This window comes from Ranitomeya variabilis, chromosome 1 (genome assembly GCF_051348905.1).
Source record: "Ranitomeya variabilis isolate aRanVar5 chromosome 1, aRanVar5.hap1, whole genome shotgun sequence".
NCBI classification, from domain to species: Eukaryota; Metazoa; Chordata; class Amphibia; order Anura; family Dendrobatidae; genus Ranitomeya; species Ranitomeya variabilis.
Window position 1 is genome coordinate 977294436 of NC_135232.1, and position 23606 is coordinate 977318041.

Below are 23606 nucleotides of genomic sequence, written 5' to 3' on the forward strand. Positions count from 1 at the left end.
ATGTGCCTAAACAGTAGGAACTCCCCACAAGTGACTCCACTTTGGAAACTAGACCCCCAAGGGAACTTATCTAGATGTGTGGTGAGCACTTTGAACCCCCAAGTGCTTCACAGAAGTTTATAACGCAGAGCCGTGAAAATAATAAATGTGTTTCCTTTCCTCAAAAATATTTTTTAGCCCAGAATTTTTTATTTTTGCAAGAGTAACAGGAGAAATTGGACCCCAAAAGTTGTTGTCCAGTTTCTCCTGAGTACGCTGATACCCCATATGTGGGGGTAAACCACTGTTTGGGCATATGCCGGGGCTCAGAATGGAAGTAGTGACGTTTTGGAATGCAGACTTTGATGGAATGGTCTGCGGGCATCATGTTACGTGTGCACAGCCCCTGATATGCCTAAACAGTAGAAACACCCCACAATTGACCCCATTTTGGAAACTAGACCCCCCAAGGAACTTATCTAGATGTGTGGTGAGCACGTTCAACCCCCAAGTGCTTCACAGAAGTTTACAACGCAGAGCCGTGAAAATAAAAAATCATTTTTCTTTCCTCAAAAAAGATGTTTTAGCAAGCAATTTTTTATTTTCACAAGGGTAACAGGAGAAATTGGACCCCAATATTTGTTGCCCAGTTTGTTGTGAGTACGCTGATACCCCATATGTGGGGGTAGACCACTGTTTGGGCATATGCCGGGGCTCGGAAGGGAAGTAGTGGCATTTGAAATGCAGACTTTGATGGAATGGTCTGCGGGCCTCACGTTGCATTTGCAGAGCCCCTGATATGCCTAAACAGTAGAAACACCCCACAAGTGACCCCATTTTGGAAACTAGACCCCCCAAGGAACTTATCTAGTTGTGTGGTGAGCACTTTCAACCCCCAAGTGCTTCACAGAAGTTTATAACGCAGAGCCGTGAAAATAAAAAATAATTGTTCTTTCCTCAAAAATTATGTTTTAGCAAGTAATTTTTTATTTTTGCAAGGGTAACAGGAGAAATTGGACCCCAACAGTTGTTGCCCAGTTTGTCCTGAGTACGCTGGTACCCCAAATGTGGGGGTAAACCACTGTTTGGGCGCACGTTGGGGCTTGGAAGGGAGGGAGCACCATTTGACTTTTTGAACGCAAGATTGGCTGGAATCAATGGTGGCGCCATGTTGCGTTTGGAGACCCCTGATGTGCCTAAACAGTGGAAACCCCTCAATTCTAACTTCAACACTAACCCCAACACACCCCTAATCCTAATCCCAACTGTAGCCATAACCCTAATCACAACCCTATCCCCAACACACCCCTAACCACAACCCTAACCGCAACACACCCGTAACCCTAATTCCAACCCTAACCCTAATCCCAACCCTAACCCTAATCCCAACCCTAACCACAACTGTAACCCCAACACACCCCTAACCCTATCCGTAACCCTAACCACAAGCCTAATCTTAACCCTATTTCCAACCCTAGCCCTATTTCCAACCCTAACTCTAATTCCAACCCTAACCCTAAGGCTATGTGCCCACGTTGCGGATTCGTGTGAGATTTTTCCGCACGATTTTTGAAAAATCTGCAGGTAAAAGGCACTGCGTTTTACCTGCAGATTTACAGCAGATTTCCAGTGTTTTTTTGTGCAGATTTCACCTGCGGATTCCTATTGAGGAACAGGTGTAAAACGCTGCGGAATCCGCACAAAGAATTGACATGCTGCGGAAAATACAACGCAGCGTTTCTGCACGGAATTTTCCGCACCATGGGCACAGTGGATTTGGTTTTCCATAGGTGTACATGGTACTGTAAACCTGATGGAAAACTGCTACGAATTCGCAGCGGCGAATTCGCAGCGGCGAATTCGCAGCGGCCAATCCGCTGCGGATCCGCGGCCAATCCGCTGCGGATCCGCGGCCAATCCGCTGCGGATCCGCGGCAATCCGCTGCGGATCCGCAGCCAAATCCGCACTGTGTGCACATGCCATAACCCTAACCCTACCCCTAACCCTAACCCTACCCGTAACCCTAACCCTACCCCTAACCCTAACCCTACCCCTAGTTCTAACCCTAGTTCTAACCCTAACCCTAGTGGAAAACGAAAAAAAAAAAAAATAAATTCTTTATTTTATTATTGTCCCTATGGGGGTGATAAAGGGGGGGGTTTATTTATTATTTTTTTTATTTTGATCGCTGTGATAGAACCTACCACAGCGATCAAAATGTACCTGTAAGGAATCTGCCGGCTGGCAGATTCGGCGGGCGCACTGAGCATGCGCCCGCCATTTTGGAAGATGGCGGCGCCCAGCGAGGAGACGTACGGACACCGGGAGGATCGGTAAGTATGAAGGGGTGGTGGGGGGGTGGATCGGAGCACAGGGGGGGTAATCGGAGCACAGGGGGGGTGAATCCAAACAAGGAGGGAGCGGACAGGAGGACGGGGGAGCCGGCAGGCGGACGGAGGGGACCGGACCCCATAACGGAGGACTGGGGGGGCGATCGGTGGGTGTGGGGGGGGTCACTTGAGTATTTCCAGCCATGGCCGATGATATTGCAGCATCGGCCATGGCTGGATTGTAATATTTCACCAGTTTTTTAGGTGAAATATTACAAATCGCTCTGATTGGCAGTTTCACTTTCAACAGCCAATCAGAGCGATCGTAGCCACGGGGGAGTGAAGCCACCCCCCCTGGGCTGAAGCACCACTCCCCCTGTCTCTGCAGATCGGGTGAGATTGGAGTTAACCCTTTCACCCGATCTGCAGGGACGCGATCCCTCCATGACGCATACGCTGCGTCATAGGTCGGATTGGCACAGACTTTCATGACGCAGCGTATGCGTCAAAGGTCGGGAAGGGGTTAAGTGACACGTATCACGTATAAGTGCCACGTATTTAATTGCCACGTATTTAAGTGCCACGTATCAAGATTTTCCATGGAGAACAGACACATCCAGAGATATGTCTGCTCTCCACAGCTGCAGCAACACACTGACAGGAGCCATAGTTCCTGTCGGTGTGTCACTGCGCATGCGCGAGCGAGTTTACCGGCGGTCATTGACCCCGGCACTCTCGCTTAACGGCAGTGCTGCGTGGGAAAGTTCAACGCAGCTGTACTGCTGTTAACCGAGACGCCGGAGTCATTGAACTCCGGAACAGTACGCGATACACTGCTAGGAGCTTCGCTCCTGGCAGTGTATCGCCGGAGAGCAGGGGATCGGCGTGGGACACTCGTTTTATGGATTCTGCGGACAGGGAGTATGAATTTGGTTTATTATTTTTGGATTTTTTCCTGGAGGATCGAGGGCTTCGCCTACAAGTGTGCTGTTGGTGAGTATATACTCTATGTTATGTGTTGTATGTACTGTACTGTGTGTCATGTATGTGTATTGTGTGTAGGTGTTTTGTGTAACTTTACAATTGTGCTAAGTCGCCGGACACAGGGACAACTCTCCCATCCTAATACCGGATGGGAGTAGTAGTCCCATACGGCGACTTAGCACAATGGAGGCACTAGCGTCGCATGGGGACACACACACACACACACACACACACACACACACACACACATACCGTCTCGATCAGCAGCCCCACGTTTATGGTCATTCTGTTGAATGACTCCATGCTGCTTCACTGGCACTGGGGGGCGGGGGCTTCCCTCTTCCTGTCCGACGTCACGTCCGGTCCTGGGTGTCAACCCCTCCGTACAAAGACGCCGACACCCAGGACAAAGGCGCTGTGTGTGGACGGTAAGATGGGGCCCTATGGGGATACGCAGACACGCCGCTGCGTAAAGAATTGACATGTCAATTCTTTTTACGCCGGCGTGTTTGCAGACAAAAGCGCCGCGTTTTTTTGCGGTGTGTCTGAACGGCAAAGTGAATTTCTCATTCACTTTGCCGGCAGACGAAAATGACATTGCGCATTTTTGAAAAGCGCCCGCAAAATAGCGCTCAAAAATGCGCTATGTCTGAAAGTAGCCTTACATGCTCCTTGATCTATTTGAAATTTATATTGATCTGAGAGCTTGTTTTTCTATGACACAAACATGTAATGCCCTTCACCATAGCCCAGAATTATTTCTTTCTCATTGTCATAAGCCATAATTTTACTATATAGCCACGCAATGTATATGTACATAAAATCCAAAAGTAGAGACATATAGTGGTCTGAAGGATTTGGTATCCGACAGGGTTTAGTATGTACTCATCTCCTGAGTATGTGATATATATATAAAAAACTTTTGTCAGTCTCAATATTGTGCGGTGCACACAGTGAATTCAACAGTTTAATCTGATAGGAGATATGTGAGCATTAATCTTGTCATATGGTTGTTAAATATAACATGCGTTGTGGTACTATGAGAATTGTTGTGGTATTTAGTTTAAATCAATGGGTATTCTTTGTAATACATCTATGACCATATAGTGCACATATGCGCAGTTAGGTTTTTGATATTTATATAAAGGGTCTCAATGTATGCCATATGGTTTTGAGATGTATCAAAACTATGGGTACAATATACAGGCCTGATTGGCAGATTTACATTTATCTTTCTTGGTAGTGGCAATGTGCACGCAAGCGCAATTAAGCATCTAGTGTATGGTGATATGCACTGTTATGCCCCGATGTCAGAGGCTGGAGCCGCCTAACCGGAAATGGTCATAGATAAGGTACACGCCCCTTCACCGCTTGCGTTCCGGGGCTTTCACTGTGCGCCTCAGTGACTCACTGTTTTGAGTCATCGGCACGTGTCTCGGAACTGCAATGCGGAAGTGTCTACATACCCCTTGCACACCTTCCTTTGGTGTGCATTCCACCTGGAACATGAAGTGCCGGGGGTTTTTAAAATCTCTTAGCCACCAATGAGGTGAGTGTAATTACGGGGCACCGGCTGGATAGTTGATCCTTGATTGGTTGTGGACTGGTACCTGATGAATGGGCCTTACCCCTGATATGAGTACTTTATTTAAGAGATGTCATTATGTAAACTATCCATGAGAGGCTCTTTAGAGGTGCCAATAATGGTGGAGCACTCCATTATCATGACCACAGACTGACTGCCTTGTCCCCTGATGATTCCCCTTGGGATGAAACGCATAGGGAGGTGGTCCTGAATACAAATAATCTATGGAATTCTGAAATGATCCATTGGATTTCTGTCTAATGTAAACGAGAGGGACTCATTTTCCGTGCGGCATCGTCATAACTTTGTGAGTCCGTTCTATTTATTTATGTATTCCTCTCTGTGACAGCATAACATGGGTGATCATCAGTGGAACTGAATTTTTGCTTTATATGTGCTGTTTTTCTGACAGAAGCACTAATGCCTTTATGGATTTATGCATCTGGGTCCCTTGCTTTGCCCTATTAGATGTCTTCAGAATAGAGACTGCGGTGGGAGTGCAGTGAACTAGTCTGTCTCTAATTTATTTTTCTTTGTCTCTGGACTTATTATCAGAATATTGTCTGGCTAACTGCTGGTTAATATACAAGTGTGTCTTTGTGTGTTGTGTCATGCAATTTTAATGGTTCATAATAAATGCTATGTTTTAGGTCCCTTTTTGCTATTCCTTGAATGTGATACAGCCTGCCATATCCTATGTTGTCATTTTGTGGCGGTGATATGAAGCTGTCTGCAGACCTCAAGCTCATTAAAATATTTATTTTTTTCTGTTGATAATGTGATACAGCCTGCTATCTCCAACCTTTTCATTTAGTGGCTATGAAATTGTTCTGTGTGCAGAGCTATTGCACATTAAAACTAATTTATTTTATTTTTTTACAAATGTGATGCAGGAGCCAAGATTTGAGTTTGAAATTGTTTTGAGCTTATCTTCTAGATGATGTGGATCTCTGGCATCCAATTTCTCAAGGCTTTTTTTTACACCTAGATTGAGAAGCACATCTGTTACATCTATCTTCTGATGAACATCAAATGCTCTCTGGTAATTGGTGCTCTGTAAATGAGTAATAGTTGCAGGCTGGATCCTGGATCTCATACTTCCCATATCCACCCTGCTACTGATCCTGTTGTACGTTCCCATTCCCACCATCGCCCTGCTCCTAATCAGTTAATCTAACGACACATTGGCCACATCTCTCCAGCAAACCTGCACCTTACCAGCAGCAAGAGGCATTCCAACGCCACGGACAATCTTCTAGATTATACAGGCCTCATCCACACTAAAAATATAATTTTATGTTACTAACTGAATACAGAAGGGGAGATCACAGTTTGAAATTGTTTTAAGCATCTAGTCAATGTTATACAAGCTTCATAGACAGGCACCCCAAAAATGTTACTGCTACTACCGTAATACAGTTGGGGAAATCTAATTTAAAAATTGTTTGGAGCATATCTTCTTTGTCATCCAGCCCTCATCCACACTTAAACAATTATTTATTCTGTTACTACAGTAAAAAAGCAGGGGACATCTCATTTAGAAATTGTTTGTAGCATCAAGTCAATTTTATACAGGCCTCCTCGACAGGCCCCCCCGAAATTATTTTGTTACTATTGTCATACAGTAGAAGACATCTCACTCTGATATTGTTTGGAGCATGTAGTCAATGCTTTACAGTTAATGCTAAACATCCACACCAAAAAAGAAACAAAAAAAATCTGTTACTAAAGTCATACAGTAGGGGACATCTCACTTTGACACTTTTTGGAGCAGTTTTTCTTTGTCATACAGGCCTCATTGACACAAACAATTCTTTCTGCTGTGAGTAATGTGATTCATCATGCCATATTTCACCTTTTAATTTTGTGCTGCTGAAATTCAGCTATGTGCAGAGGCTGTGCAGAGTAAATACTCTAATTCTTAGTTGCTAATAGTGTGCTCCTAGCACACTATCTGAGCAACATGACTGGGAAAAAAGCGAGGTTGTAGAGGAAGGGGGATTAGGCTTGGTGTTTGAGGTGTCATGATCTCCATGGCCAGAGAACTAGCATAAGCCTCTATAGGAACAAGCTCTTGGAAGATGTAACTGTACTGACCATGAACTAAACCTACCGCATCATCTAGAAGTAGCCAGGTAGCATGTCCTACTTTTTATCCCTATATGCCCAGCGCCGGCCGGAGAACTAAATAATGCTAGCAGAGGGAAATATAAGACCTGACTCACCTCTAGAGAAATGCCCAAAAGGAGACAGAAGCCCCCCACATATATTGGCGGTGATATGAGATGAAACAACAAACGCAGCAGGAAAATAGTTTTAGCAAATTTGAGGTCCGCTTTCTAGATAGCAGAAGACAGAAAGCATACTTTCATGGTCAGTAGAAAACCCTAACAAAACACATCCAGAAATTACTTTAGGACTCTGGCATTAACTCATAATACCAGAGTGGCAATTCCTGATCAACAAGAGCTTTCCAGACACAGTAACGAAACTGCAGCTGTGAACTGGAACCAAAATACAAAAACAAAACATGGACGAATGTCCAACTTATCTAGTAGATGTCTGGGAGCAGGAACAAGCACAGAGAGGCTTCTGATAACATTGTTGACCGGCAAGCATCTAACAGAGAAGCCAGGTTATATAGCGACACCCAGATCTAATCAGAACAGGTGAACAGGGAAGATGATGTCACAAGTTCAATTCCACCAGTAGCCACCGGGGGAGCCCAGAATCCAAATTCACAACAGTACCCCCCCCTCAAGGAGGGGGCACCGAACCCTCACCAGAACCACCAGGGCGATCAGGATGGGCCCTATGAAAGGCACGAACCAGATCAGAGGCATGAACATCAGATGCAGTGACCCAAGAATTATCCTCCTGGCCGTATCCCTTCCACTTGACCAGATACTGGAGTCTCCGTCTGGAAACACGGGAGTCTAGGATTTTTTCCACAACGTACTCCAACTCACCCTCAACCAACACCGGAGCAGGAGGCTCAACGGAAGGCACAACCGGTGCCTCATACCTGCGCAATAACGACCGATGAAAAACGTTATGAATAGAAAAGGATGCAGGGAGGTCCAAACGGAAGGAAACAGGGTTAAGAATCTCCAATATTTTATACGGACCGATGAACCGAGGCTTAAACTTAGGAGATGAGACCCTCATAGGGACAAAACGAGAAGACAACCACACCAAATCTCCAACACAAAGCCGAGGACCAACACGACGGTGACGGTTGGCAAAAAGCTGAGTCTTCTCCTGGGACAACTTTAAATTGTCCATCACCTGCCCCCAGATATGATGCAATCTCTCCACCACCGCATCCACTCCAGGACAATCCGAGGATTCCATCTGACCGGAGGAAAATCGAGGATGGAACCCCGAATTACAGAAAAACGGGGAAACCAAGGTGGCAGAGCTGGCCCGATTATTGAGGGCGAACTCCGCCAATGGCAAAAAAGCAACCCAATCATCCTGGTCAGCAGACACAAAACACCTCAGATATGTCTCCAGGGTCTGATTAGTCCGCTCGGTCTGGCCATTAGTCTGAGGGTGAAAAGCAGACGAAAAAGACAAATCTATGCCCATCCTAGCACAAAATGCCCGCCAAAATCTAGACACAAATTGGGTTCCTCTGTCAGAAACGATATTCTCAGGAATACCATGCAAACGAACAACATTTTGAAAAAACAGGGGCACCAACTCGGAAGAAGAAGGCAATTTGGGCAGGGGAACCAAATGAACCATCTTAGAAAAACGGTCACACACCACCCAGATGACAGACATCTTCTGAGAAACAGGCAGATCTGAAATAAAATCCATCGAGATGTGTGTCCAAGGCCTCTTAGGAATAGGCAAGGGCAACAATAATCCACTAGCCCGAGAACAACAAGGCTTGGCCCGAGCACAAACGTCACAAGACTGCACAAAGCCTCGCACATCTCGTGACAGGGAAGGCCACCAGAAGGATCTTGCCACCAAATCCCTGGTACCAAAAATTCCAGGATGACCTGCCAACGCAGAAGAATGCACCTCAGAGATGACTTTACTGGTCCAATCATCAGGAACAAACAGCCTATCAGGCGGACAACGATCCGGTCTATCCGCCTGAAACTCCTGCAAGGCCCGCCGCAGGTCTGGAGAAACAGCTGACAAGATAACTCCCTCCTTAAGAATACCTGTGGGGTCAGAGTTGCCAGGTGAATCAGGCTCAAAACTCCTAGAAAGGGCATCCGCCTTAACATTCTTAGAACCTGGTAGGTACGATACCACAAAATTAAACCGAGAAAAAAATAATGACCAGCGCGCCTGTCTAGGATTCAGGCGCCTGGCGGTCTCAAGATAAATCAAATTTTTGTGGTCAGTCAATACCACCACCTGATGTCTGGCCCCCTCGAGCCAATGGCGCCACTCCTCAAACGCCCACTTCATGGCCAAAAGCTCCCGATTCCCAACATCATAATTCCGCTCAGCGGGCGAAAATTTACGGGAAAAGAAGGCACAAGGCCTCATCACGGCGCAGTCAGAACTTTTCTGCGACAACACTGCCCCAGCTCCGATCTCAGAAGCGTCGACCTCAACCTGAAAAGGAAGAGTCACATCAGGCTGACGCAACACAGGGGCAGAAGAAAAACGGCGCTTAAGCTCCTGAAAGGCCTCCACAGCATCAGGGGACCAATTAGCAACATCAGCACCCTGTCTAGTCAAATCGGTCAATGGCTTAACGACATCCGAAAAACCAGAAATAAATCGACGATAAAAGTTGGCAAAGCCCAAAAATTTCTGAAGACTTTTAAGAGAAGAGGGCTGCGTCCAATCACAAATAGCTTGAACCTTGACAGGATCCATCTCAATGGAAGAGGGAGAAAAAATATATCCCAAAAAGGAAATTCTCTGAACCCCAAAAACGCACTTAGAACCCTTGACACACAGAGAATTAGACCGCAAAACCTGAAAAACCCTCTTAACTTGCCGGACATGAGAGTCCCAGTCATCCGAAAAAATCAGAATATCATCCAGATACACTATCATAAATTTATCCAAAAAATCGTGGAAAATATCATGCATAAAGGACTGGAAGACTGAAGGGGCATTAGAAAGACCAAAAGGCATCACCAAATACTCAAAGTGGCCCTCGGGCGTATTAAATGCGGTTTTCCACTCATCCCCCTGCCTGATCCGCACCAAATTATACGCCCCACGGAGATCAATCTTAGAGAACCACTTGGCCCCCTTTATGCGAGCAAACAAATCAGTCAGCAACGGCAATGGGTATTGATATTTAACCGTGATTTTATTCAAAAGCCGATAATCAATACATGGTCTCAAAGAGCCGTCTTTTTTTGACACAAAGAAAAAACCGGCTCCTAAGGGAGATGACGATGGACGAATATGTCCCTTTTCCAAGGACTCCTTTATATATTCTCGCATAGCAGTATGTTCAGGCACAGACAGATTAAATAAACGACCCTTTGGGTATTTACTACCCGGAATTAAATCTATAGCACAATCGCACTCACGGTGCGGAGGTAGTGAACCCAGCTTGGGTTCTTCAAAGACGTCACGATAATCAGACAGGAACTCAGGGATTTCAGAGGGAATAGATGATGAAATGGACACCAAAGGTACGTCCCCATGAGTCCCCTTACATCCCCAGCTCAACACAGACATAGCTCTCCAGTCAAGGACTGGGTTGTGAGACTGCAGCCATGGCAATCCCAGCACCAAATCCTCATGTAGATTATACAGCACTAGAAAACGAATAGTCTCCTGGTGATCCGGATTAATACACATAGTCACTTGTGTCCAGTATTGTGGTTTATTATTAGCCAATGGGGTGGAGTCAATCCCCTTCAGAGGAATAAGAGTTTCCAAAGGCTCTAAATCATACCCACAACGATTGGCAAAGGACCAATCCATAAGACTCAAAGCGGCGCCAGAGTCGATATAGGCGTCAGTAGTAATAGATGACAAAGAGCAAATCAGGGTCACAGACAAAATAAATCTAGACTGCAAAGTGCCAATGGAAACGGATTTATCAAGCTTTTTAGTACGCTTAGAGCACGCTGATATAACATGAGTAGAATCCCCACAATAGAAACACAACCCATTTTTCCGTCTAAAATTCTGCCGCTCGCTTCTGGACAGAATTCTATCACACTGCATGCTTTCTGGCGTCTTCTCAGTGGACACCGCCAGATGGTGCACAGGTTTGCGCTCCCGCAGACGCCTATCGATCTGAATGGCCATTGTCATGGACTCATTCAGACCCGCAGGCACAGGGAACCCCACCATAACATCCTTAATGGCATCAGAGAGACCCTCTCTGAAAGTAGCCGCCAAGGCACACTCATTCCACTGAGTAAGCACAGACCATTTACGGAATCTTTGGCAGTAAATTTCAGCTTCATCTTGCCCCTGCGATAGGGACATCAAAGTTTTTTCTGCCTGAAGTTCCAAATGAGGTTCCTCATACAGCAAGCCCAAGGCCAAAAAAAACGCATCCACATTGCGCAACGCAGGATCCCCTGGTGCCAATGCAAAAGCCCAGTCTTGAGGGTCGCCGCGGAGCAAGGAAATCACAATCCCAACCTGCTGTGCAGAGTCTCCAGCAGAACGAGATTTCAGGGACAAAAATAGCTTACAATTATTTCTAAAATTCTGAAAGCTAGATCTATTCCCTGAGAAGAATTCCGGCAAAGGAATTCTCGGCTCAGATACCGGAGCATGAATAATAAAATCTTGCAAATTTTGTACTTTCGTGGTGAGATTATTCAAACCTGCAGTTACACTCTGAAGATCCATTATTAACAGGTGAACACAAAGCCATTCAAAGATTATAAGGAGAGAGAAAAAAAAGAAAGACTGCAGCATAGACAGACTGGCAAGTGATCCAATTAAGAGCACAGAGGAAAAAAAAAAAAAAAAACTCTCAGCAGACTTCTTATTTCTCTCCTTTCTCAGCCAAGGATTTTAACCCTTTAGTGGGGCCGGTCAAACTGTCATGATCTCCATGGCCAGAGAACTAGCATAAGCCTCTATAGGAACAAGCTCTTGGAAGATGTAACTGTACTGACCATGAACTAAACCTACCGCATCATCTAGAAGTAGCCAGGTAGCATGTCCTACTTTTTATCCCTATATGCCCAGCGCCGGCCGGAGAACTAAATAATGCTAGCAGAGGGAAATATAAGACCTGACTCACCTCTAGAGAAATGCCCAAAAGGAGAAAGAAGCCCCCCACATATATTGGCGGTGATATGAGATGAAACAACAAACGCAGCAGGAAAATAGTTTTAGCAAATTTGAGGTCCGCTTTCTAGATAGCAGAAGACAGAAAGCATACTTTCATGGTCAGTAGAAAACCCTAACAAAACACATCCAGAAATTACTTTAGGACTCTGGCATTAACTCATAATACCAGAGTGGCAATTCCTGATCAACAAGAGCTTTCCAGACACAGTAACGAAACTGCAGCTGTGAACTGGAACCAAAATACAAAAACAAAACATGGACGAATGTCCAACTTATCTAGTAGATGTCTGGGAGCAGGAACAAGCACAGAGAGGCTTCTGATAACATTGTTGACCGGCAAGCATCTAACAGAGAAGCCAGGTTATATAGCGACACCCAGATCTAATCAGAACAGGTGAACAGGGAAGATGATGTCACAAGTTCAATTCCACCAGTAGCCACCGGGGGAGCCCAGAATCCAAATTCACAACATTGAGGTGTATCTGGGATAGCTGTTAATGCTTCTGAAAGCACTAGTGAACCACTAAAGTGATATCCTATCCAAAGACAACTGACAACTTCTGTTACTGGATATTGTAGTTTTTAGTGTGCTGCACTGTTCTCGTGTTATTGCAGTCTCTGATATCTTTAGTGGAGCTTATATGCCTGCTGTTGCTGTTGGAGATGTTAACAATAATTTGTGGAAATGTGAACAGTCCTGCTTGGGTGTCCATTTGCTGGGCTGGGTGTATTGGAATACCTGTTGGTTCCTATTATACTATTTCTTCTGTGGTAAAATTGTTGCTACTTTGTTAGTGTCTGCCACTAATTTTTGGAAATGTGAACACTCCTGGTTGGATGTCCATCTGCTGGATTGGGTGTAGTGGAAGACCTGTCGGTTCCTATTATACTATTTCTACAGTGGTGAAATTGATGCCAATTCTGTGGTGTAAGGCCCTCATTTGTTTAAATGTGAACACTCCTTATTGGGTGTCCATCTGCTGAATTGGTCATAGAGGAAGATCTGTCGGTCCCTATTAGACTATTTCTACTGTGGTGAAATTGATGTTACTTTGTTGGTGTGCGCGAATACATTTTCTGTAAATGTGTAGATTCCGTATTGGCTCTCCTTCATGTATGTTGCCTGTAGCAGTAGGTCTCCAATATCGGCAGCTCTCCACTGTCTTTGAGTCAACTACCTGTGTTACTATCCTTACATTTTTCTGACAATAGTAATCTATGAAACTGATAAGTGTGCCACCTGAGTGTGGATGAACATCAATTTCAATTTTTAGGGGGTTTTATCACTTAAATAGCACCAATAATTAAACATTCGCATTACAGACATTACTGGCACTGTCATCATTGGGACTCACAAATCTAAATTTACTATCGGTATGTCTTTGTAGTCTCGGTAGAAAAATAATTACTAGGAGCAAACCCTCGCAAACATGGGTAGAACATACAAACTCTTTGCAGATGCTGTCCATGGTGAAGTTGTAATATTTTTGCGTTGACAACTGATCGTTTCTGTGATTGGAAGGCTATCACTGTGATGAAAACTGTGTGCCTCACTGCTGTTTTGGGAAAAACCACTGTCAAGATTGTCTTCCAGCATGTTTTGATACTGCAGCATGGGCGCGCCCTTTTCCAAGGGGGGGGGGGGGGGGAAGCAACTGGAAAAAATTACTTTTGTATTGTGGATAAAACACACTGGGCAGATAGTGCTGCAAGAAGGCGCTCATGAGTCGGTCTCTTTCATGAGGTCCAACTCCACAGTGTGTGGGTAGTGGTATAACACTCAAGCCTTCGTACTGGATCACCTCCTAACAACCACAGACAACATAGAAGGAATCATTATTGTCTTCATCTCCTAACTGTTGAGCGTCCATCACCTCTTACTTCTCATCCTTCTCATGGTCCTTTTCCATTTGTTCTTCCCATGGCAAACGTCTGTGAGATGACAGACCTGAACTTATAGATATTGTTAATGCTACAGGTATCCTCCTCGGCTTCCTCCTCTTCCCCCAGGACCACCACGACCACCTGCTCACCAACACTATTTAAAGTGTGCCCCAGCATGTAGATGACAGTAATAGGGATGCTGACGATGGCATCATCACCGCTAACCAACTAAGTAGCCATTAAGAAAACGTACAGAAGGGTGCAGAGGTCCTTCATCTGTATCCAGTATGAAAGTGTGAATTGCACCACGTCGTACTGCGTTGTGCCAGGCTATGAGAAGTGTCATCCTGCACCAGGTCTCGGCGCTGCTGCCACAGTCGCTGCAACATGTGCAGAGTTTAATTCCATGGTGTGGTCATATCACATATCAACCAGTTAACCAGTTGTCCAAAAGATCTCTATACCAACTGAAGTGGAATGGTGGAAGTCAGCACAACAGTGGTTTCTGCAGCAGTGCATCCAGGCTGGGACAGTGGCGGAGGAATTGCTGTATCATCAGGTTGAGGATGCAAGCCATGCAAGGCACGTGTGTAAGGTTGGCCCGGCATAGGGCCGTCACCAGGTTTGCACCGTTAGCGCACACGGCTTTCCCTGGATTCAGGTTGAGTGTAGACAGATATTGCTCAAACTCGGCATGGATAGTTGTACACAACTGTTGATCTCTATGACTGCAATCTCCAAGGCATATTATTGTAAACACTGCCTGATTATGGTGAACCTTTGCTGCGCAGTATGGAGGTGGTGGAGGGATTATCTCTGCAGTGTTTGAACATATGTTTCATTAATGAAGAGGATGAGGGGGCAGGTGGTGGTCCTAGAGGAGGTGGAGGAGGCAGAAGCACTAGAGGAACTGTTACATATAGAGGTTTGTTCCGCAAGCCCTGGGGATTTCAAGACTTGGGGTGACACCTTGGTGTCTACTGCTTTAGTTCTCCATCCCCTCGTGAGTACTAGTTTAGTTCTCCAACCCAAGCTGCTTAGTAGTTCACAACCCATGTTGTCTATTAGTTTAGCTCTCCATATTCTGGTATTAATTTGTTTAGTTCTGCAATCATAGCTGTTTAGTAGTTTAGTTCTCCAACCCCTGTTGTCTAGTAGTTTAGTTTTCCATCTTATGGTGTGTAGTGGTTTATTTCTCCATCCCCAAGCGCCCTGCAAGCCTTGGAGCTTGCAAGACTTGTGGAGCAGCCCCATCCCTGACTGCCACTACAGCCACCAGAGGCACCCAGTGCCCAGTCATCTACATGTAACTCACCTGTCCATGCTGGTTTGTCCAGGTGTCATTGTTGAAATGCACCCTGGCATAGAATTTTTCAGGGAACGGGTGATGTTGTCTGTAACTTGTTGCTTTAGCACAGACACATCTTTCTTAGAGAAGTAATAGTGACTGAGCAACTGGTACTGGGGGGACTGTTATGGCCATCAGCTTTCGGAGACCATCTGTATCCATAAGGTGGAAAGGCTGCTTTTCCATGACGAACAGATTGGAGTGGCTATGCAATAATCACAGTGATCACAAGCCATGAGTCATACAGAAACAAGTGCTGTGATCTTTGTAGTGAATAGCTCTCACCTGGCCCCTATCGTCCAGACAATGACACGATCGGGCGACAAATCATCCAAGGAGGCCATATGCTGTTCACAATAATTAGTTTTCAGGAAAGTAATATTGAGCGTATGGCTTATCCACGTCCAGCTTAGAACACATGGAATATATGCATATCCATCCGTACGATCACTGCTAACGCCACGACAACACTACTCTCCTCGCTGCCAACAACAATCCTGTTTTTAACCCAATAAATAAATACAGGCCGATTGGATGCCATTCCTCCTTTGAGGTTCACACCATCAGAGTGTTCCATCCCCGATCCCTCAGAGTTCAAGTCATATACCATCCCCTAGGTTCACCCACCCACTTCCTTGGCCACTTTTATGCGTTGCTGCCATACTTCATATCCCCGGAATTGACAACCCTTATCCTGGGAGCCTTCAACAGCGCCACCTCCCCAACTGCATCCCAGCTTCTATCTCTAGCCAATTCTTGTAGTCTCTCACAACTTTCAAATTCTGAGACACACAAAGACGGTAACACCCCTGATCTGGATTTTGTTCGGCTCAGTACAATCTCCTACCTAGATGATTCACCTCTTACCCTTTGTCACCCATGAAATTAGGAGTATAACGACACCTTAGACTTTTTTAGGTGCTCCCTAAAAGACATCTGTTTAGAGTTGCCTATCACATTTCCTAATCAAAGTTCTTTTTATATACAGTGCCTTGCAAAAGTATTCGGCCCCCTGAAACTTTTCAACCTTTTCCCACATATCATGCTTCAAAAATAAAGATACCCAAAAAATTTTTGGGTGAAGAATCAACAACAAGTGGAACGCAATGGTGAAGTTGAACAAAATTTATTGGTTATTGTAAATTTTTGTGAAAATTCAAAAACTGAAAAGTGGGGCGTGCAATATTATTCGGCCCCTTATCTTAATACTTTGTTGCGCCACCTTTTGCTGCGATTACAGCTGCAAGTCACTTGGGGTATGTCTCTATCAGTTTTGTACATCGAGAGACTGAAGTTCTTGCCCATTCTTCCTTGGCAAACAGCTCGAGCTCAGTGAGGTTTGATGGAGATCTTTTGTGAACATCAGTTTTCAGTTCTTTCCACAGATTTTCGATTGGATTGAGGTCTGGACTGTCACTTGGCCATTCTAACACCTGGATACCATTCCATTGTAGATTGTGCTTTATGTTTGGGTTTATTGTCTTGTTGGAAGACAAATCTCCATCCCAGTCTCAAGTCTTTTGCAAACTCCAACAGGTTTTCTGCTAGAATGGTCCTGTATTTGGCTCCATCCATCTTCCCATCAATTTTAACCATCTTCACTGTCCATGCTGAAGAAAAGCAGGCCCAAACCATGATGCTGCCACCACCATGTTTGACAGTGAGGATGGTGTGTTCAGGGTGATGAGCTGTGTTGCCTTTACGCCAAACATATCGTTTGGCATTGTTGCCAAAATGTTTGATTTTGGATTCATCTGGCCTGATCTTTGAGAAATGGCTTTCTTCTTGACACTGTTCCTTAAAGGCCAGATTTGTGCAGAGTACGACTGATTGCTGTCCTATGGACAGACTGTCCCACTTCAGCTGTAGACCTCTGCAGTTCATCCAGAGTGATCATGGGCCTCTTGGCTGCATCTCTGATCAGTCTTCTCCTTGTTTGAGATGAAAGTATAGAGGGATGGCCGGGTCTTGGTAGATTTGCAGTGGTATGATACTCCTTCCATTTCAATATGATCGCTTGCACAGTACTCCTTGGGATGTTTATAGTTTTGGAAATCATTTTTTATCCAAATCTGGCTTTAAACTTCTCCACAACAGTATCACGGCCCTGCCTGTTGTGTTCCTTGGTCTTCATGATGCTCTCTGTGCTTCAAACAGAACCCTGAGACTATCACAGAGCAGGTGCATTTATACGGAGACTTGATTACACACAGGTGGATTATATTTATCATCATTAGGCATTTAGGACAACATTGGATCATTCAGAGATCCACAATGAACTTCTGGAGTGAATTTGCTGCACTGAAAGTAAAGGGGCAGAATAATATTGCACGCCCCACTATTCAGTTTTTGAATTTCCACAAAAACTTTAAATAAGCAATAAATTTGGTTCAACTTCACAATTGTGTTCCACTTGTTGTTGATTCTTCACCAAGAATTTACATTTGGTATCTTTATGTTTGAAGCATGATATGTGGGAAAAGGTTGAAAATTTCCAGGGGGTCAAATACTTTTGCAAGGCACTGTATATATCTTATTCTCTACTTCTCTGAACATAATTCACCATCAAACTCAGTCGTGCCCATAAGGCTCATGCAGCCTTTATCTACCCCCCAATTCCTACGATGGTTGTACCATCATTGTAAATAAGCACCTGTAATTGGTGTCACCCCTATCTCATTGTAGATTGTAAGCTATGAAGAGCAGGGTCGTCATTATTTTTGCTTGAATTGTTTGATTAGCTTAAACTTGGTAACTTTTGACTTTTATATGAACTGCTGACTTGTAAAGCTATGCGTAATGTGTTTGTGATATATAAATAAAGGATATTAATAGTAGATTGAAGATGGTGAAATTCAAGCTGTTAACTTTGCCATGTGTAGGAGTAAAGAATCTTTTACGTGAGCACAACTGCACAAACGAGGGTTTGTTGTTGTGCCAACATAGGATGGAGTAGGGTGAACATGCCACCTCCTGGACTGTGAGAGAGGTGCAGACGGGGATGTTACGGTGGATTGAGAAAGATGGGGTGTGCTTGGTATGTAAGATCAGTCAAAAGCAGCAGGTATGTCCAATTCTGTATCGGATGACAGGCTCTCAATCACCCCAACTGTAGGGGGTAAACAAGCGGTGGTTAGTGATTAGCGAGTGTGCTCATTACTCGAGTTTTCCAAGCATGCTCGGGTGTTCTCCGAGTATCTTGGGCGTGCTTGTAGATTATGTTTGAGTCCCCGCAGCTGCATGATTTACAGCTGTTAGACAACCTGAACCCTTGCAGGGATTGCCTGTTTGTTAAAGAATCCCCACATGTATTCAAGCTGTCTAGCAGCCGCAAATTATGCAGCTGCGGAGACTAAAATATAATCTGCGACCATGCCCAAGATACTCAGAGAACACCCGAGCATGCTCAGAAATCTCAAATAACAAGTATACTCGCTCATCACTAGTGGAGGTTCTTCGGCCTATGTGACAACACTTGCCATGGTGAGGAAGGAGGAAGAATCAGAAGATGCGGTGGACGGTGGTTGGCGAGACCCGCTAGTCTGTATTTTAGCACAATGACATTCCTAGATTAATGCATGCTGATTAGTGTTGAGCATTCCGATACCGCAAGTATCGGGTATCGGGTATCGGCTGATATTTGCGGTATCGGAATTCCGATACCGAGTTCCGATATTTTTGCGATATTGGGAATCGGTATCGGGATGCATATTCATGTGTAAAATAAAGAATAAAAATAAAAAATATTGATATACTCATCCCTGCGGCGACCCCTGCTCTTAGCGGTGCCTTCGTTCCTAAGAATGAGCGCGTGAAGGACCTTCGATGACGTCGCGGCTTGTGATTGGTCACGTGAGCGGTCACATGAGCAGTCACGTGACCAATCACAAGCCGCGACGTCATCGAAGGTCCTTCACGCGCTCATTCTTAGGAATGGAGGCTGCCGGTTGCAGCGGTTACAACCAGGGCGCGTCCGAGGGTGAGTATATCCCTATTTTTTATTTGTATTCTTTAGTTTACACATGAATATGGATCCCAGGGCCTGAAGGAGAGTTTCCTCTCCTTCAGACCCTCGGAACCATCCAGGATCACTTCCGATATTTGTGTCCCATTGACTTGTATTGGCATCGGGTATCGGTATCGGCGATATCCGATATTTTTCGGATATCGGCCGTTACTATCCGATACCGATACTTTCAAATATCGGAAGGTATCGCTCAACACTAATGCTGATCGCACATGTGCTAGTTCATGCATGTAGTACTGAAATTATTTCATTTTTTTACTCTACTAGGTCTTTTTTTTTAAATTTGACAGCTAACAAGATTTTTTAGATTTTTGTCAGTCTGAAAAAAAGACCCAAGATAGCCAACTGAAGAACCTCAAATGCTGCTGTCCACATGTTCTCCAGTTGGCCGGAAGCATTCCCCGTTACCAACATGACTGCAAAAACTACAGCAAAGAAACTGGTGATGGAAGTTATATGCAGATATGGTGTTCCAGAAGTCGTTGAAAGTGACCAAGGCCCGGCCTCTTCTTCTCATGTGTATCAGGAGGTTCTGACAATGCTTGGATCCACTGTAGCCCTCCATATTCCATACCATCCACAATCCAGTGGGAAAGTTGAGAGGCTGAACGACACACTGAAGGGACAATTGACCAAAATGATGCAGGAGACTTCGGCTCTATGGCAAGAGCTCCTACCCATTGTACTGTAACACATTCGTACTACCCCTATTGCAAAACATGGCCTGTCCCCATATGAGACAGCTTAGTAAAAATCTGAATAACATATTGAACAGCACGGTCAGTTTCTTCTGACAACTGTTGAGGCTGAAAATTTGCAACTGGAGGCCTAGCACCAAACAATATCTCATATTGGGAGTCACATCTATGCAGAAATGTATTGATAGGCTCTTTTGGTGGCCGACTATGAATAAAGATATTACAGATTTTGTATCTACTTGTGAAGTTTGTGCATGTGCTAAGGTCTGTCATAACCGCTGGGGGAATTGGGCCCACTGCCAATTCCAAAGGGCTGTGAAGCCATTTGTCCATGGATTTCATCACAGAGAGAGGAGTGCAATTTGTCTCCAAATTCTGAAGAGCTTTTTGTAGTAAACTGGGGATTGACTTGTCCTTTTCCTCTGCATACTACTCTTAAACCAACAGTCAGACAGAATCTATCTTTGGAACAAATGTTAAGGTGTTTTTTTCGGCTGAGCAGGAGGACTGGTCTTCAATTCTACCTCTTGCTAAGTTTGACTTTAAAGCACCACTCTAATGTTTCTTTTATTTCACTGCTGCAGTGGTGCATTAAATGTAAGTCCCCTGCCCCCTGTCTGATACTCACCTTCTGGCGTTTTCACCTGTTTTCGCCACCACTTCCATTGGTCTCCGACGAAAAGTGACCTGCCTTCAACTCCAGTGTTTCATGCAGTTACTTTTCAATACAAGTCTATGAGAGCCTTGTTCTGGCTCTAATAAACTTGCATTGCCAGTCAGAAGCTACTGTCACCAAATGGCACCACGGAACCGGAGAGGTGTTGGAAAACGGGGAAAACAAGGATAAGTATGTGACCGGGAACAGGGGGCTTACATTTAAAGTGCCACTCTAGCTATGAAAAAAAAACAAAAAAAAAACAGAGTGGTGCTTTAACAGTTGGGTCAATCAGTCCACTGGAATATCCCTGTTTTTGTCATTATAGTTTTCATCCCCATTTTAGTGAATTTTTTTTAGAATAATTTCTGAATGTCCTGGGGTGGAGGTCGCCATACAGAAACTTGGGTATGTGTGAAGGGAGGTTGAAAAGAATATTGGGGCAGCTCAGATTCACCAAAAACAGAAGGATGATTGAAAGTAAAGTAGGTGATAGGGTTTGGTGGTCATTCAAAAATATTACATTTAAGATACTGCCAGCAAAGTTTGGTCTGATGTTCATTGGCCCCTATGAGATTCTGGAAGTAGTCAGTCTGGTGACTTTTAGGTTAAAGCTTCCTCCACCTCTTCAATGTCCCTATCGTCTTCCATAGATCTCTGGTAAAGGAGTTTGTCATTTTGATTTTATCAAACTCATCCCCACCTCTTCTGTCGATGGTAATTTAGAGTATGAGATACTAAGAATTGTGGATTCTCAAAAGATCTGAAATGCCCTCCGGTACTTCATCCATTTGAAGGGCTACAGACCGGATGAGAAACCCTGAGATCCAGCCTGATCTATGGTTTCCAATTGTCTGGTCAGGGCCTTTCATTCCAGGCTTCCTGGGAAACATGGGGTTCCAGTGGCCCAACCTAGAAGGAGGGGTACTGTCACGATTCCATCACTCATGGTATTCAAAGGATGCTGTGACAGCTCAGATGCCCTGTAGGATCAATGGTGTGCTGAGCTGTCACTCCCAACACAGTATTACAAGTGAGTTAGGCAGGGGCATGCTGGGCTGTCAGTATTGTGAATGACAGCCCAGCAGTCCAATCTGGTCTGTGAGATTTCCTCCAAGTGTCACCCATTTCGGGTTATAACATGGCTATTTAGCTTGCTGGTAATGATAAGAACATTGCCAATTATAGCCTTGCTCTCTGCTGTGTTTGCTATGTGTTCTGATTTTCTGATCTGTGTTGTTGGACCTTGGATTTGCCTTTAGACTACTTGTTTGGATTACCCCTTCTTCCTTTATGCACTCTGACCTTAGCTATTTAACCTAGGACTTTGCCTCTTACAATCCATTTGTCTTATCGCTTTGTCTCTGCCGTACCCTCCTGGCTTTTGGCCTCAGATTCCTTGACTTCCTTGCCTCAAGGCTTGTACATGAGAAGTGACCCTGCATCACACATTTCCTTTGAACAGTACTGTATATATATATATATATATATATATATATATATATATATATATATATATATATCTCCAGAGAAAATTACTGCATATTACCTACCTCCTTGTAAAGGTTTTGCAAAAAAGGATGGTAGAAATCCAATGGAGAAGGAATTGTCTAGTTGCCGTAAGGCAAGTGATCTTTTTGACCTCGCTATTCTCTGATTCTGCATGCATTATTATGTTATTGAATCTATATTACATAGCTGGTGTTTATGCAATGTTTTCATCTTTCCTTATTACAAACTTTCCTCTTCTTAAGGTTGCAAGCATAAATCAGCACGGTATAGAATCCAAGTTTCATATACAGTGATATAATGCAATTTGCAACTTTTTTTTATATTTGACTGTCTTCTTATAAATCTTACATTCTGCTCATAATTTTTATATATAACAATATCAAATGTATGTTTCGCATAAGCAACTTTAAAAAAAATAAAATCATTTAAATTAGTCTTACTACTGACATAGATATTTACCGTATATACTCGAGTATAAGCCGACCCGAGTATAAACCGAGACCCCTAATTTTGCCACAAAAAACTGGGAAACCGTATTGACTTGAGTATAAGCCTAGGGTGGGAAATGCAGCAGCTACTGGTAAATTAAAAAAAAAAATACCAATAAAACTAAAATTAATTGAGACATCAGTAGGTTAAATGTTTTTGAATATCCATATTGTATCAGGAGACCCATATAATGCTCCATACAGTTCATGATGAGCCCCATAAGATGCTCCATACAAAATACGCCCCATATAATGCTCCATAAAGTTCATGATGGGCCCCATAAGATGCCCCATACAAAAAATATGCCCCATATAATGCTCCATAAAGTTCATGATGGGCCCCATAAGATGCCCCATACAAAATACGCCCCATATAATGCTCCATAAAGTTCATGATGGGCCCCATAAGATGCCCCATACAAAAAATATGCCCCATATAATGCTGCATAAAAGGTTAATGATGGCCCCATAAGATGCTCCATACAAAAAATATGTCCCATATAATGCTCCATAAAGGTTGATGGCCCTATAAGATGCTCCATAGAATAATATGCCCCATATAATGCTCCATAAAGTTTGATTGCCCCATAAGATGCTGCTGCGAAAAAAAAATGAAATACCTCTCGTCGCTGGGGGAGAGGTGTCGGTGGCCTGAGCAGGCGGGGACATCAGCGCACTATGGGGGCCAGGTGCCGGTGTCGCCGCTGACTCAGACCTCCGGCCCTTGCGATATTCACCTGTCCCCGTTCCACCACCACGTGCTGCTGTGTCTTCCAGGTCTTTGCAGTAACTGTTCTGGCATATGGCCCACACTAAACACGTCATCACGCCCTCTGACCTGAACATCACAGCCAGAGG